The sequence below is a fragment of the Oncorhynchus tshawytscha genome, linkage group LG25, assembly GCF_018296145.1.
Source record: "Oncorhynchus tshawytscha isolate Ot180627B linkage group LG25, Otsh_v2.0, whole genome shotgun sequence".
NCBI classification, from domain to species: Eukaryota; Metazoa; Chordata; class Actinopteri; order Salmoniformes; family Salmonidae; genus Oncorhynchus; species Oncorhynchus tshawytscha.
In genome coordinates this window covers 24,273,763-24,287,350 of record NC_056453.1, presented here as the reverse complement: position 1 = coordinate 24,287,350, position 13,588 = coordinate 24,273,763, and positions in this window count along the sequence as shown.

The window sequence follows — 13,588 nt, the reverse complement described above, 5'->3', positions numbered from 1 at the left end:
GGGCCTGAGTAACAGGCAGTTTACTTTAGGCATGTCATTCATCTGAACTTCCTTAAGAGGTTGAACATTTTGGAAAATCTTTGAAAACTTCTCCTGAACCATAATAGTATGTAGGCCCAAAGTACATCTCTTATCTCAGTTTGAGAAAAGCTAAAGGATCGGTTAAGAGGTGGCCGAGTTATTGATAAATCAGGAAATCAGATTTTACATGTCCTTTTAAATCCTTTGTAAACCCACTCCACGAAGGCCTGTCAATTTGAAACTTTTTAGGGTCATCAAAGACATTACCATGATGAACCATGTAAAGGGCTTAATTCAATCAGATCCACTATAGCCAACATCCAAATAACAGTTGTTTTGTTGGAGGTGGAACTGCGTTAGTGCTGTCAAATCCACAAGGCATTATACCTTTGCCATTGGCTGCACGGAGTCACATTAACAGAAATCTCATGCAGCCTTGTTTACACGTTTGAACAGTAGAATGTGAGATGTAATCTACACCTTCATTATGATGATAGAAATCCTCATTATTTAGTTGAATGATTTTTCAAGTTGAGAGTAATTATGTGTATATAGCCTACACTCTCTCCTTCTGAACTTCTAATGCAAGTGGGGCAGGTGTGGCTTCATGACAAGAGCAGCTGCTCACCGATTTGACGGCTTCAACACAGTTCCACCTCAGACACCGTGTTACGTTCCCCAGTTTCTGTGTTGTTGTGGGTTTGTATGTGTGTGTGTATTTCAGGAAACGGCTTCCTGAAATCCTAAAGCAGCTGATTGGTTGGCCCCATCGCTGATTGGAGCTCTGACCCCTCCCTCTCATCAGGGGAAACAGCTGTCTGATTCGATTGAAATTGTTCACTTAAATTATTGGTCAATTATTCTGTTTAATTTGTTCCCAGGGGGGAGGGGAACTAACCTAGAGAGTGTTTAGGCAAGAGGCCTGCGGGCATACATAACCCGTAGTATTTAATCTGTCTATGCACACTAGGTAAAACCTGGCGGACAGTCCCTGTATTTTGGTTAGCGTGCCAGGTGGTGCTAAAGGTTAGGTAAGAAGTGGGAAGGCAGGTAAGGTAGGAGAGTGGACTCTTTCGTTTTTACTTTCTTTGCTTTGGTTCCATCCAGCCCCTTTTCCCCACATTACCGTGTTAAGGAATAATAAATTCCCTGTAAACTGTATTTTTCTCTGCCTCTGTTGTCCTTCCCCGCACCTACGATGACATACTTTTTCACTCTACAGGGAGTTGAGATGTAGCAGGTTGTTGCGTTCCCTCATCCAAGTGGCGTACGTAACACACCACCTAAACATCCGTTATGCGGGTGTCTGTTATCGCTGGTTAACACTTGATCTGATTGAATCTATGCCTAAATGCTGCATTGATATTAAAAAAAGAAGAAAACTATTAACATTTAACTTTTTGGACTATTTAACGCTAACGCATAAAATAATCATTACAAAATATTATTCTCATGGACTAAAAGTCAGATTCACTCCAAATTTGTCCCTAAAGAGTTTGAGAAAATAACCTTGATGCTTTCAAAGATGGCCACCCTATACCAGCACATTATGCTAATATGCTAAAATAGGCTAAACCCGCTTGAAAAATCTTCTTCTCATGAAACATAGATGGGTTAGCTGGCAATGTCACATAAATGATGCACAAGCTTCAATGTGGCAGAAGTCTGTGAGTTGTTGTGATTCTGAATGGCTAGATAGCTACCAAAAATGACAAGAAACTCTCATGTGGGGTATCGCAAGTGACTCGTTTCAGCTAGTTTAGTCTCATTCTTGATACCATGTTTTGTTTTGAGGTGTTAGAAGTCACATGTAGTATTGGATCCCTTTATTTTTGTCCTTTGATAAACTCATAAAACAGACCGACCTTCGCCCATGAGGCACTTGATGTGTGTGTGTATACATGAAAGACTCAACTCAAAGCTTTTTTTGAGCCTTTTGATCTCACCCAGGGAAAAACAAACAGAATGCTGCTTTCTCGATGCGGACTCATTTGTGTTTGTCAAAGGCTTGTGACATTACTGTGACCTGACTTTTATTTATTTCATAATTCAACTCTTTTTTTCCCCTTCCTGACTTCTATTTGAACTCTGACACACAAGTTGTTATGAAAAATTAGGTTAGCTGTTTTTTATTTGATTTTTTCTTGCCTTTGTTAACCAGGTAAGTCAGTGAGATCACATGCTCTCAGGTATGAAACAGGATAGTCTGACCGGACCAGATTACAGCTCAGTCAAAAATATGTCTTTATTTGCCTGTGTTGGCTAGTAATTGCCCCACCACAGGTACCCATCTCTGACTGCTAGCGGACCCTGACCATGGGCTCATCATCCAATAAAACAGAGGGAGGAGGTTGCAGCTGCTGCACTGAGACTTGTGTGGAGGAAGGTTGTTCCTATGTGTGCCAGTGAGGCGAGAACTATATCGACCGCTGCTGTAACACATGCTGCGTAACCTGCTGTGACCCGTTCTGCGGGCTCTGTTCAGGAGGGACCTGTGAGGACTCCTGTGACGCAGGGGCGGCAGGAAGGCTAGTGGTTAGAGCGTTGGGACAGTAACCGGAAGGTTGCTGGATTGAATCCCCGAGCTGACAAGGTAAAGATCTGTCGTTCTGCCCCTGAACAAGGCAGTTAACCCACTGTTCCCTGGTAGGCCGTCATTGTAAATAAGATATTTTTTTCTTAACTGACTTGCCTAGGTTAACTTTACAAAAATGCTTATTGGATCTGCAATGAGAGCTTTGCGAGTTGCTGCGTAATCAGGCCCAGGATCACTGAAAGAAATGCAGGTGAGTTTGGCATGAGTTTCCCCTTGCTCCATCTACATTTAACCCTAATCCATTACCTCATGCATATGTAACTGATTACCTCTTACTAGGCACTAGTCAGTTTAGTTTATTTTCATATTTTTTTTACTGTTTATAAAAGTACAGATTGAGAGCTTCAAATTGGTATATACCCAGGTTGTACAACAATTTGCTTCTGTGAATGTTTTTCTGTGATCTGGCTCATCTGGCTCTGTCTATGTTAGGTGCTTAGTCTTGATACCCACACCCTAAAACCCACACAACAGTCTGTGCCTTCCTATTAAAACCAGTAGGCGAGGTAACTCTCTTTCCCACGAGTTTCATTCTAAAGTTCAACTTTTTTTATTTGGATGCAGTTGCCTGGGATGTTGATGGTCCACTGTGATAGGTTCCCACCAATACAATGTCATGACCAGAGCAACTTCATCATCGCCTTGCTTCTGACTGCCTTTCGCCCGGTCAAATGATTTCTTCTCAACATTCCAAATGACACTTATCAAGTTGGAGGATCTATTTTTATTTGATTTATATGCTATTTTGTTTAATTACTAATGTCGTTTTGATTACAAAACGTGATTTTTATATGATAAAGGTAACGATTTACTTTGACTACATAACACTTTTTTTACACATCTATAAGAATTTTATGAACGTGTTCTAACAAGTCCCAACCACATTATTATAGGTTCATGAAATATATCCGTAGCATATCTATAGCGCATTCATGTCATGCTATGTAAGAGCTCACATTTAGGTGCCTTAATTGATCGTTATAAGAATTGGCATTGTTTTGGCATCGTTACAATGATAGCATAGTGTCATTTTGGCGGTTCTCAAAAATGTTCTTCTGCCAGACCATTGTTAGTGAATATGCCAAAAGGCTAAACCACGTTTGAAAATTATGCTGATAGCCTGTACGAGCCCTATTTCCCCCAACGGCCGGTAGAGGCCTGTGACTTACCTTAATCTTCTTCTCACAGAGATCAATGGTGCCTGAAGATCCCCACAGGGTTGAATCTTCAGGGTCAATTTTACAGATCAAATTGTGTAATTGAGTGTCATATCATCTCTTTCATGGGTCTTTAACAGCCCCCCTCCACATCACAATTAGGCCTACGTTGGTCATAATGGTCTATAACCCACACATGAAAGGTCTATCTATGAATTCTATACAGTCAAAGTAAAATCAAATCTATTTTCCCATTCATAAAGTATTTATAGCTAAGCACTTCCTGGTAAATAACTGCATAGTTTGCCACTCTGATGTATAACATCAACATTAAAGGGCTATGTATTAATTCTATGCAGTATAAAGTGCATTCGGAAAGTATTCAGACCCCTTGACTTTTTCCACATTTTGTTACGCTACGACCTTATTCTAAAATGGGTTAAATAAAAAATAAAATTACCGACCTTATTCTAAAATGGGTTAAATAAAAAATAAAATTACCCCATAATGACAAAGCGAAAACAGTTCCCACAGCTGACAGTGCACGTCAGATCAAAAACCAAGCCATGAGGTCAAAGAAATTGTCCTTAGAGCTCAGAGACAGATTTGTGTCAAGGCACAGATCTGGGGAAGGGTACCAAAAAATGTGTGCAGCATTGAAGGGCAAGAACACAGTGGCCTCCATAATTCTTAAGTGGAAGAAATTTGAAACCACCAAAACTCTTCCTAGAGCACCCAGACAAACTGAGCAATCAGGGGGAAGGGAGGGTGACCAAGAACTCAATGGTTACTTTGACAGAGTTCCTCTGTGGAGATGGGAGAACCTTCCAGAAGGACAACCATCTCTGCAGCACTCCACCAATCAGGCCTTTATGGTGGACAGACGGTGTCAGAGTCGTGTGTATAGGTGGCAGGGAAGTCAGGCGCAGGAGAATCAAACTGAGTGTAATGGAGTTATTTAACAACGATAAACTAAACATACTCCAAACACTAAATGTAAACAATAAACAAAGTGGGTACGAGGACCCGTTGCGTACCAATACAAAAAACAACACAACACTGAATAACAAACCATCTCTGACAAAGACATGAGGGGAAACAGAGGGTTAAATACACAACAGGTAATGAATGGATTGAAACCAGGTGTGTAGGAAGACAAGACAAAACCAATGGAAAATGAAAAATGGATCAATGATGGCTAGAAGACCGGTGACATCGACTGCCGAGCACCGCCCGAACAAGAAGAGGCTTTGACTTCGGCAGAAGTCGTGACAGACGGAAGCCATTCCTCAGTAAAAGAAGCATGACAGCCGCTTGGATTTTGTCAAATCACCTAAAGTACTCTCAGACCATGAGAAAAAAGATTCTTTAGTCTGATGAAACCAAGATCGAACTCTTTGGCCTGAATGCCAAGCATCACGTCTGGAGGAATCCTGGCACCATCCCTACGGTGAAGCATGGTGGCAGCATCATGCTGTGGGGATGTTTTTCAGCGGCAGGGCCTGGGAATCTAGTCAGGATCAAGGGAACAAGAGATAGATGAACGGAGCAAAGAACAGAGAGATCCTTGATGAAAACCTGCTCCAGAGTTCTCAGGACCTCAGACTGGGGCGAAGGTTGAACTTCCAACAGGACAACAGCCCTAAGCACACAGCCAAGACAAAGCAGGAGTGGCTTCGGGACAAGTCTCTGAATGTCCTTGAGTGGCCCAGCCAGAGCCCAAACTTGAACCCGATCGAACATATGTAGAGAGATCTGAAAATACCTATTCAGTAACGCTCCCCATCCAAGCTGACAGAGCTTGAGAAGATCTGCAGAGTAGAATGAGAGAAATTCCCCAAATACAGGTGTGGCAAGCTTGTAACGCCATACCCAAGAAGATTCGATGTTGTAATCGCTGCCAAAAGGTGTTTCAACAATGTACCGAGTAAAGGGTCTGAATACTTATGTAATGTGATATTTCAATTTTTATAACTTTGCAAAAATGTATAAAATCTGTTTTTGTCATTATGGCCTATTGTGTGTAGATTGATGAGGGGGAAAAAAACATTTGTTCAATTTTAGAATAAGGCTGTAACATAACAAAATGTGGAAAAAGTCAATATGGTCTGAATGCTTTCTGAGTGCACTGTATATACTGTCATTTTTATTTTCCCATTCATGAAGCGCTTATAAAAATGCCTTATCAAAAATAATACAGACACAACACAATGTTAAAGGCAAGGTGTTAGGTCAAGTGACAAAATCTGGACGCTGAGCAAGAAATCTACTGTTTGACTCTGCTGCTCATTTCATAAATCATGATATTCTGATCAACTGTGAATTAAAGTAAAATATTTTTTAACTAAAACATATCTTTAGATGTTGAAAAAAACGTGTGTAAATGTCAATATTGTCTGATAAACCATTCGTGTGCATGTCCCTCCCTCAATCAGTGGGGCCAGATCGGTTTGACGCTTCTGACAACCACTTTTCGCACTCTCATGATTATTCTGCTTTCACATGCATCCATTTCGGGAGGTGTTATCTCATCCAATTATAGAAAAAGTTGATTACCAAGTTGAAGTACATAAGTTGACTGACTGGAAGGAGTTTTGTGGAGAAAGCAAAAACATTGCATGTGTGAGAAGGTAAGCAAGTGTCACGGTTTTCCTCCTCTTCATCTGAAGAGGAGAGGCGAGAAGGATCGGAGGAGCAATATGCGGCGTGGTAAGTGTCCATGGTTCTTTTAATAAGAAAATCTCAACATGAAAACAACTACAAAACATGAACCGTGAAAACCCGAAACAGTCCCGTGTGGCACAAACGCTGACACAGGAAACAATCACCCACAAAATACCCAAAGAATATGGCTGCCTAAATATGGTTCCCAATCAGAGGCAACGATAAACACCTGCCTCTGATTGAGAACCAATCCAGGCAACCATAGACTTACCTAGACAACTAAACTGAACACAACCCCATTAATCTAATAAACCCCTAGACAAGCCGAAACACAATAAATCACCCATGTCACACCCTGGCCTAACCAAAATAATAAAGAAAACAAAGACAACTAAGGCCAGGGTGTGACAGCAAGTCTTCATCTACACTGTTTGACCAGATACTGTGCATTTGTCGAAACGCAAAAAACATATCACTGCACAAATCAGAATTTTGGGTACATTTTTCTGGGATGCATTTAAGAATTCATGCTGAATTGTTGAATCGATTATAGATTTACCACGAGTAGGTGGCTAACAAGCTGTTTAAGTAGTTAGCCACTGTTAGCTAACGGAAGAGAGTGTGGCGTTCTGCTTGGCTATAGTGGGGATGTTCTCTCTCGTTGCGCTCTCTGTCTCCACACTCGCTCTCAGCATAATGTTTTGGGGGTGCTTTGCTGCAGGAGGGACTGGTGCACTTCACAAAATAGATACAGTGGGGCAAAAAAGTATTGTCAGCCACCAATGGTTTGAAGAAATCAACTGTGGAGCAATTATTAGGAAATGGAAGACATACAAGACCACTGATAATCTCCCTCGATCTGGGGCACCACGCAAGATCTCACCCCGCGGGGTCAAAATGATCACAAGAATGGTGAGCAAAAATCCCAGAACTGTACCGGTTTTCTTCCATCGAAGGAGAGGAGGACCAAAATGCAGCGTGGTTAGAGTTCATGGTTTTAATATGAGAAACTAAACATGAACACAATTACAAAACAACAAACGTGGCAAAACCCAAAACAGTCCTATCTGGTGCAGAGAACACAAAGACAGGAAACACCCACCACAAACCCCAACACAAAACAAGCTACCTAAATATGGTTCCCGATCAGAGACATTGACTAACACCTGCCTCTGATTGAGAACCATATCAGGCCATACATAGAACAGGACAAGGTAGACACACAACATAGAATGCCCACCCAGCTCACGTCCTGACCAACACTAAAACAAGGAAAACACAAAAGAACTATGGTCAGAATGTGACAAGAACCACACGGGGGGACCTAGTGAATGACCTGCAGAGAGCTGGGACCAAAGTTACAAAGCCTACCATCAGTAACACACTACGCCGCCAGAGACTCAAATCCTGCAGTGCCAGACGTGTCCCCCTGCTTAAGCCAGTACATGTCCAGGCCCATCTGAAGTTTGCTAGAGAGCATTTGGATGATCCAGGAGAAGATTGGGAGAATGTCATATGGTCAGATGAAACCAAAATATAACTTTTTGGTAAAAACTCAACTCGTCATGTTTGGAGGAGAAAGAATGCTGAGTTGCATCCAAAGAACACCATACTTACTGTGAAGCATGGGGGTGGAAACATCATGCTTTGGGGCTGTTTTTCAGAAAAGGGACCAGGACGACTAATCCGTGTAAAGGAAAGAATGAATGGGGCCATGTATCATGAGATTTTGAGTGAAAACCTCCTTCCATCAGCAAGGTTATTGAAGATGAAACGTGGCTGGGTCTTTCAGCATGACAATGATCCCAAACACACCGCCCGGGCAACGAAGAAGTGGCTTCGTAAGAAGCATTTCAAGGTCCTGGAGTGGCCTAGCCAGTCTCCAGATCTCAACCCCATAGAAAATCTTTGGAGGGAGTTGAAAGTCCATGTTGCCCAGCAACAGCCCCAAAACATCACTGCTCTAGAGGAGATCTGCATGGAGGAATGGGCCAAAATACCAGCAACAGTGTGTGAAAACCTTGTGAAGTCTTACAGAAAACGTTTGACCTCTGTCATTGCCAACAAAGGGTATATAACAAAGTATTGAGATAAACTTTTGTTATTGACCAAATACTTATTTTCCACCATAATTTGCAAATAATTTCATAAAAATCCTACAATGGGATTTTCTGGATTTTTTTTTCTCATTTTGTCTGTCATAGTTGAAGTGTACCTATGATGAAAATTACAGGCCTCTCTCATCTTTTTAAGTGGAAGAACTTGCACAATTGGTGGCTGACTAAATACTTTTTTGCCCCACTGTAGCATCATGAGGATGGAAAATCATGTGGATATATTGAAGCAACATCTCAAGACATCAGTCAGGAAGTTAAAGCTTGGTCGCAAATGGGTCTTCCAAATGGACAATGAACCCAAGCATACTTCCAAAGTTGTGGGAAAATGGCTTAAGGACAACAAAGTCCAAGTATTGGAGAGGCCATCACAAAGCCCTGACCTCAATCCTAAAGAAAATTTGTTGTTAGAACTGAAAAAGCGTGTGCGAGCAAGGAGGCCTACAAACCTGACTCAGTTACACCAGCTCTGTCAGGAGGAATATTGTGGGAAGCTTGTAGAAGCCTAAAACTTATTGTGGGATCGTGGGATTGGGATTGTGGTGATCCTAACTGACCTAAGGCAGGGAAATTTTATTAGGTTTAAATGTCAGGAATTGTGAAAAACTGAGTTTAAATGTATTTGGCTAAGGTGTATGTAAACTTCTGACTTCAGCTGTATGTATTTCTTTTACAAGCACACTAAAACCTTAAAAGTAGCATACACTGAGTGTAAAAAACAGTAGGAACACCTTCTCTTTCCATTACATAGATTGACCAAGTGAATCCAGATGAAAGCTATGATCCCTTATTGATGTCACTTGTTAAATCCACTTCAATCATTGTAAATGAAGAGGAGGAGACGAGTTAAAGAAGGATTTATAAGCCTTGAAACACTTGTGACTGACCCGCTCGATTCGGTCTTATGTAGTAAAATTTGAAATTGTGTTTTTTTTGCATTGGATAAAGGTAGAGACTCAGAGCTAGAAAATGGTATATCATACACTACAGTTGAGGAACAATGGGAAAGTTATTCTGCTTTGAAAGTTGATAAACTTGTAACCTCACTTTTGAGAAAATTACCTTTGAAATATTTTGGTACACCTACTGGATTGCTCTTCTTTGTCTACACCCATTCAGCATCATTCACACCATTTTAAGCTTTAGCTCCACCCATCTCTTTAAGTATTTGCATGTGAGGCCGAGGAGCAGGGTTGATCCGAGTGTTCTGTCCTAACAACAGCAGTCAAGAACCCAAGCTAACTGGCTAATGTTGGCTACCTTACTAGCTACTTCCAGAAACAAATGAGAGAACAGCTCACTCTGACCATTTTATTCGCCCTAGCAGAGCTGGTTATGCTGTTTTTGTTATCCAGAGCGTTGGAGACTGCAACTGTGCTGCTGGCAACAATTTAATTGCACTTTTTTTGCAAAGGTTTACTCACACCAGCCATATTCAATTTGTCAACTATTCTGCGCTATGGCACACTCAGACAACAGTGCTCTGAAATCGAAGCAGATAGCCAGAGCAAATTTACTTGCTACGTCTATCAACATTTGTTGCAGTGACATCATTAACATTCTATTGAAATGTTTACTTTCATAGTGGAGATTGTTGTTTAGACATGTAGCTAGCTAGCTAGCTAAACAATGAACCATAATCCCAACTCATGATGTTCCGACCCTGCATGAATCTTCACGTAGCTAACCAGCCAGGTTCCAGCCAGAAAAACAACCTAGCTTGTGAACAATCAATGTAAATAGCCAAGAAACACAATTACAAAGTTTTACTTCAGTAGACTTTCGTTTCAATAAATTTAGACCCAACACTGTGCGCAGCGTTTCTGAAAATGAATCTTTCACTCAGCCTTTCACTTGCGCCCAGTCCCCAGCCAGGCAGTATTGCATCGTGAGGTGTGATAGGCTGTATAGGATTCATAGTTCTTCGGCTTTGTGCGATTATTTTACCAGCTATGAAACAAAATGGCAGAAATACTTTGAGAAAAGTCCAACTGAAAAATGTCAATAGTAGGATTCTTCTGCAATGTCCTCAGCATTTGTTCTGCGCTACCTACATCTGGAAAATGTAAATACCATGTTCATATTTCCTTTAACATTCTGTGTTGTGTCCGTGTTATTTTTTGATAAGTGGGGCATGTTTATAAATGAGAGATTTGACTGTATAAAAAGAGATATGACTGTACTTTGACAGCATAGAATTCATAGATAGACCTTTCGTGTGAGTGCTATAGACCAATATGACCAACTTAATTGCCATGTGGAGGAGGGCTGTTAATGAGTTATGAAAGAGAAGATATCACCTGATTGTATCTGTAAAATTTACCCTGAGAATTAGATGCTGTGGGGATTTACATGCACCATTGACCTCAGTGAGAAGAAGATTTCCGTAGTACAGGCTATACATTTCGAAACATACATTTTGGAACGTGGTTTGGCCTTTATGCATATTCCCCAACACTAGTATGGCAGAAGCAGACTTTTAAGAACAGCAATAATAATGACACTACACTGTCATTATAATGATGCATCTATTAATATACCTACTGTTAATATGAGCTCTTGCATAGCATGCCATGCATTATCAATAGATGTACTTCATTAACCTTTAAAAATGCAGTTAGGACCTGTCATAACATGTTCATGAAATACTTATAGATGTGTCATGAATGCATTGTGGCTATGTAGTCAAAGTGAATCATCACCCAATCGGTCCTGTTTGCTAATATGACTAAAGCTCAATGACTGAGGAAATGCTTTGAACAATATAAACATTTTTGCAGATGGTCCTGCTGTGAGATGATCGGAATGTGCCGCAGGATCTTAACTAGATCCACTAGTACAGCAGTAGGCTTACAGGATCTGAGATATCACATTTGAGGCACCAGGATTGGTCAATTCTTTAGCGGTCAATATATATATTTTTAAATTATCGAATTGGAGATTCAATTTGAGGGTAAATCAGGATGACCATTTCCTGTTTCCTCATCCATAATATATACTTCCCCTTGTTCAAACATTTCAAACACAAACGAGGTAGTATGGTCATTGGCTCAAAGTCAAACAAGCAAAACAGCCTTTTAAATTATTTTTTTTGTATGGTTGTGTAAGAACTGCTCAGTTAGGGGAGCAGTAGAGCAGTGTGATGTGGTGGGAAACACGACCAGCAGTTTTTTTGGGGGGTTGGAGTTGAAAAATGTGCCTCTCTTTATTCAATTTCAGTGTTTGGTCCCTAGTGCCTGGCCCTGTGCTTGATGCTTGGTGTGAGAAATGAGCGTGGTGGAGAGGGAGGGATGGAAGAGGCACGCCGGCAGTGCAAGGCCCCCACACAGGGCTGATCTGTGGTGCAGGCTCGGGGCTAACAGCGGCCTGGGGTGGAGCACTGTGGCGGGGAGGGGAGGGAAGGGAGGAGATGTCTCATGAACTGTCTCCATCCCTGTGCTCATCATTAACCTCTCTGCACACGTCTCGCAACACAACCCCCCGCACTGTGAGTGTCTGCTGCACCCCACTGTGAACCTCAGAGATTGCAGTTTACACGCACTGTCAAACTTTCATACACACACTGCATGAACGCATGTGTGAGTGGTCACACTCGCACACAGTCAGACATGCACATACACACACAAGCGCACACATGCACATATAAATACAACATGCATACACGTATGCACATACACAAATTTAAACCCGGAGGATTTATCTCCAATTAAAAGTAACATTTTGCATTCAATCAATGCAGCAAATAACAAAGTACTCTTTCATTATCCCACAGCAATGAAAACAAATTACCTAAACTATTTTCAGTTCAGCCTTATTATGATCAACTTGGTCATTAGGAGGGACACACACGTACACACACACACACACACACACACACACACACACACACACACATACACCCTCGCACAAACACACACACACACTTCACTATGGTGATATATTTGAGAAATTGTATTCCAAAACACCTTTCTGTAAAATACTTCATTCACTGAGGACAGGCTGAGCGTCTTTAACCTGCAGAAACAGTTGTTTTGTGTGTTTGTTCATCGCCATGGTCGCTATACACTCTTTGAAATAGGAGTGACTCGAGGAACCCTGTAGATCCTCAAGGGAACCATTGCACGTCAAAGGGTTCATATTTGGAACTTTGATTATTTAGGGGTTCTTGGAGGAACCTTTATTGCTTCAATGATGCAAAGGGTTCCTAGAGGAACCTTTTTGCTGGCGGGTGCGGAGCACTTCAAATTTATTTAGCCATTGAATTTGTTGCGCTGCAAGACTCAGAAGAAGATATGTGGTTTTCAGTGATGGCGTTATGGGATAGCTTGCAAATAATTACCCATTCCTGTTTAAGTACTATTTAAATAGCAATGTTGAATAATGCAACATTGGCTGTCAAGCCAATTATATTATATCACTTCTTGTGTTCTTCTTGTGACGGTAATGATGTTTATTTATGATGATAATTATGAGGTGTTGGCTTAGATCACCACCTACACACTAAAAACATATGCCTCTACATAGTGCCAAATAAGGGTTCTTAGGCTTGTAACCATAGCGGATCCCTTTTTGGTGCTATACAGAACCCTTTTTTTGAATGTTTTTTTAAAGAACCATGCTCATAAGGTGCTAAATGGAACATTCATGGTACTATAAATAACCTGTTACTAAGTTTCTATAAAGAACTACTAAATAAAGTTTCTGTATAGCAGCAGAAGGGTTCTGCTGTTGTTACAACTACAGTTTTCCACCACTGGTGCGTCGGCCTTATCAAGCAGTGCTTCAGAAAGACCAGAGTAAAGACTTTGTCTGAGATTGGTGGTGTTGTGAAGGACACCACTGTGACAGGGGTCAACATCCTGCATCTGGTTGGACTGGATGATGGTATGGTGCTGGTAGGAAGCTATGGCTGGTAACAACACCTGACTCTGTACTTCAGGCCGCTGTCACAGATCAAGCAGTACCAGATCTTTAAAAACATTTTTTTAACCAGGCAAGTCAGTTAAGAACAAATTCTTATTTTCAAGGAACGGTGG